This window comes from Dromiciops gliroides, chromosome 2 (assembly GCF_019393635.1).
Source record: "Dromiciops gliroides isolate mDroGli1 chromosome 2, mDroGli1.pri, whole genome shotgun sequence".
In the NCBI taxonomy this organism is placed as follows: Eukaryota; Metazoa; Chordata; class Mammalia; order Microbiotheria; family Microbiotheriidae; genus Dromiciops; species Dromiciops gliroides.
Window position 1 is genome coordinate 392,681,275 of NC_057862.1, and position 4,414 is coordinate 392,685,688.

Genomic DNA, 4,414 nt, shown 5'->3' on the forward strand with positions numbered 1-4,414 from the left:
TTTGAATTCAGGTCTTCTTGACTCCAGGCCCAGAGCTGTAGCTGCCCATAGTGCCTGATACATAGCAGTTGCTTAATAAATGCTCATTGACTTGACTCTTGTCATCAGTTTTCCCTGTGTCAAAAGAGGAGGCTGGGTTAGATGACCTCTAAGTCCCTTCTTCATTCTAAATGTATGATTCTATGACACAGCCACGTTTGATCAAACATAGCCCAGTTTCTCACTGACTCTCCTTCATCTCAAAGAGACGGTCATTTCCCAGGTTCTGTTGATTCTCATTCTCTGAGCATGGCCGGCTGCTCTCATATCTTTTCTGTGCTGTTCATCCTCATTGCCACCAGACTGATTTAGATCTTTATCGACTATTGCCTCCTGATTGGTCTCCCTACCTTCTGTTTTTCTCCATTCTGCACCATCCTTCACACTGTGGCTCAATTACGTTTCCTAATGGCAGCTAAAGGGCTCCCCAGTGGCTTAGTGTTGGACCTGAGGTCAGGAAGACCTGAGTGCAAATCTGGCCTCAGACACTTCTAGCTGTGTGACCCTGGGCGAGTCACTCAACCTCTGTCTGCCTTAGCTGCCTCAACTGTAAAATGGTGATCATAGCAGCACTTTCCCCTCAGCATTGTTGCGAGGATCAGATGAGAAAATAGTAGTACAGTGTCTGGCACCGCAAGTGCTGAATAGAAATTAATGCTTGTTTCCTTCCTTCCTAATTTACAAGTCTAATCATGTCACTCCTCTGCTCAAAAACCTTCACTGGCCCATCTTAGGTGCCACCTACTCCATACAGCCTTCCTTGATTTTTCTGCTGCTGAAAGTGATTTCTCTCTCCTCCTAGAACACTATTATGCTTGACTCTCTCCTTTGCCCCTATCACAGTTTGCCTTGTAAAGCCTGTGCATTTGTGTATATGTCATAGCCTATGGCGATGACTGTAAGCTCCCTGAGAGCAGGGGCAGTCTTGTTTCTTTTCCTAGTTGCCTGTAGAATTAAATAGAAACCCCTCACTCTGGCATTGAAGGCTCTCCACAGTCTGGTTCCAACCTCCTTTTCTCACTTTATTTCCCAGGACTCCCCTTTACACAGTCAATGTTCTAAGCATACTACACTACTTGTTGTTCCTAGGTCTCTTCCTGTCCTCTTCCATCTCTGCATCTGCATATAACTGAAACATATTCCCTCTTCCTTCAAGGCCCATCTTGGGTGCTTCCTCCTCTATGCAGCTTACCTTGATTTTCCCCCTCTGAAAGTGATTTTTCTCTCTCTCCCCATAGAACACTATCATGCTTGAATCTCTCCTTTGCCTCTAGCACAGGCTACCTTGTATCCTACTCATCTGTGTATGTGTCATAGCCTACGTATTAGATTGTAAGCCCCCTGAGGGCAAGTGCAGTCTTGTCTCTCATCCTTGTAAACTCAGTACTGAGCACAGGGCCCTGGCTCAATAAATATCTGATGAATTTGTTTGTGGAGAAGATCTACTTCTCTACCCTAGATGACCTTAGGATTTGAAGCTGGACAAGGCCATAGGTCATCTAGTCTAACCCCGCTTCATTTTGTAGACAGGGAAATTGAGGCCGCTTGCCCAAGGTCACGCACTGAGCTGGTGGAAGAGTCAGTAACAGAATTCAGACTTCCAGACTCCCAGACCAAAGTTCTTTCTGCTCAAACATAGAGCATATCATGACACTAATATTAACAGCTCCCTCCCAAGCCGCCTAGGGGCTCACTTAGTTGGCTTAATGTCCTAAATCCTGTCCCTGGGGACAGTCCATCAGAAAGGGAATGTGATTGGCCTAAGCTGGTCCAACATGTGGATGCTGGCCCCGGGTGCCCTCATCACCCCCTTGACCGGCGACACTGGCACGTGTGCCTCAACCCCAGGGCGTAAGAGGCCCCAGAGGAAGGGATTGTCTTCCAGATGAAGCAGAAGTGGGAGAGGAAGGAAGCCTGGATCGGTGAAGGGTCTGTGTCGCCTCCCTCCTCCCCCCTCCTCCCCTTGTAGCAAGAGGCCAGGGAGTAAACAGGAAAGACTGACTGTTCCATGATGGGTATTGGGGGTGTTAGAAAGAGCCAGAGGGAAGGGGGGAGTACTGAAGGAGAAGCCCTTGCCCTTGTAAGTGGGGAGAGGCAGGAGAGCCTTGGCTCCATTGGAGGCTACACTGGAAAGGGCCTCAGAGAATCTTGTCTAACCCCACTCATTTTACAAATAAGGAAACTGAGGTCCAGGTGGGAAAAGGGTCTCGATCAGTCATGCAGTGAGTCAGTGGCAGTGGGCAGGTAGGTATCTTGATTCCCCATCCACTGCCTTTTCCACTCCACAGCTTTCTCTGTGTCTCTTCCTCGGCACCAGGATGTCTGGGGCTCCAATTTTGTACCAGATGTGCCCCTCACATAGCCCAGCAGCCTCCTCACCTTGGACCACCAAGACTAAGGGAAAAGGTCAATGCCACCCGGGCTCTTGGCTGGGGGGAGTGTTGTGGAGTGTTGTGGGGTGTGAGAGAGGAGTCTCTCCACTGATGGAGAATGAGAAAGGAGGCCAGGTGTCCAGCCCAGGGTGGTGGAAGACCTAGACATCTCAATGCCTCACTCCAGACTGACTGGTCCCAAGGGGCTGCTCGCCTGGCACCCCTGCCCCTTCCTTCTGGGCAGAGAGGGAGGCTGTGAAGGGCGGCCAGTCCGGAGCCAGGACAGACCAGCCCCCCAGGACTTGGCCCCTCCAGATCAGATAAGGCCTCGGGAGGACAATGGAGAACACAAACACTGCTGGGGTGTTTAGTCCGACAGGGTGCAGGGGGCGGCAGAACCAGGCTGAAGGCGCCGGCCCCAGACAGAGGCCCTGACTTGCCCCTTCATGGGCCACTAGGGATGATGGAGCTTAATTCCACTACATCTCTGTGAGTTCGCTTAAGTTTATTATTGAACCCGCTTTCTACAGTGCCAGAGCTGAAATACATCTTAGAGACCGATTGAGTCTCATTTTAGGGATCAGGAAACTGAGGGCTACAAAGGGGAAAGGACTTACCCAAGGTCGCACTGACAATTAGTAGCAGAAGTCCCCAAGAAGTGGGCGTTTGGGGTATTACCAGGTAAAGTGGAGGATTTAGGGAGCATTTGGGAGGCTTTGAGTCAGGCCAATCCTGGGAGTGACAGTGGAAAGTTACCTAGTAGAAGAAGTGGACAGGAGACCTACTTGGAAGCTGTCCTTGGAAGCATAGCCCCCCCCCCCCGCCCGCCCCCGGGGTGCCAGAGTTTGTGGAACAGAGGCTGAGATCCTAGGGACAAGAAGCAAAGGACCACTTCAAACAAGGACAGTGGGATTTCATAGTATAGACCTCACCTTCCACCCTGCCTTATTCATTCACAGGCAAGAGTGGGGGGTTGGGATCAGACACCTTTTCATGGCCCCTGGCTCTGGGCCGAGACTGGAGACAGGAGGCTAGCTTCAGTGGTCCCCAGGGGCAGCACCAACATTCTTGGGGTGGCTAGCAGCCAAGGGAACACTCTTGAAGTCCGTCCCTCTGGGGTCTTAGCCTGAGAGGATGTTCTCTCCTTGATCCCTCCCTCCCTCCCCCCAAGATTCTTGGTCAGCAAGGAAGCAGGAAAGAGCCAGATTCACTGACCAGTCTGTGGAGAAATCTCTGGGGCTCTCCTGAGGAAACAGAGCTGTCTGCTCTGGGAGAAGTTTAATTAATATGTTTTCTTAGAGGTCCTGGGTCATCTGATAAACTTAGGCATTCCAAGACCCAGGGGGTCCTAGATATTACCCCATTTGGACTCGATATGTGATCCTGAGGGATGGTACTGATAACCTCACATTTATGTAGTACTTAAGGTTTGCAAAGTGTTTTCCTCATAATACAGGTTGTCCCAGAAGTCTGTGTGCCATTTTAGGCTATTAAAGCTAAAACTTAGGGGGCAGCTAGATGGTGCAGTGGATAAAGCACTGGCCCTGGATTCAGGAGTACCTGAGTTCAAATCTGGCCTCAGACACTTGACACTTATTAGCTGTGTGACCTTGGGCAAGTCACTTAACCCCCATTGTCCCACAAAATTAAAAAAAAAAAAGCTAAAACTTAGAACTTCACTAAATTTGAGGTAGGTGGTTCAAGTACAAGGTGTTCCAAAAGTCTTAATGCCATTAAAAGCTTAAAACGAGGGCAGCTAGGTGGCACAGTGACTAGAGCACTGGCCCTGGCTTCAGGAGGACCTGAGTTCAAATCTGTCCTCAGATACTTAACACTTACTAGCTGTGTGACCCTGGGCAAGTCACTTAACCCCAATTGCCTCACCAAAAAAAAAAAAAAAAAAAAAGCTTAAAACTGCACTGAGACTCTTGTGCCCTTCTGTATTATTTTACAGATGTTGAAACTGAGGTAGTATTAGACCCCAGCTCTCCTGGTGACAAATT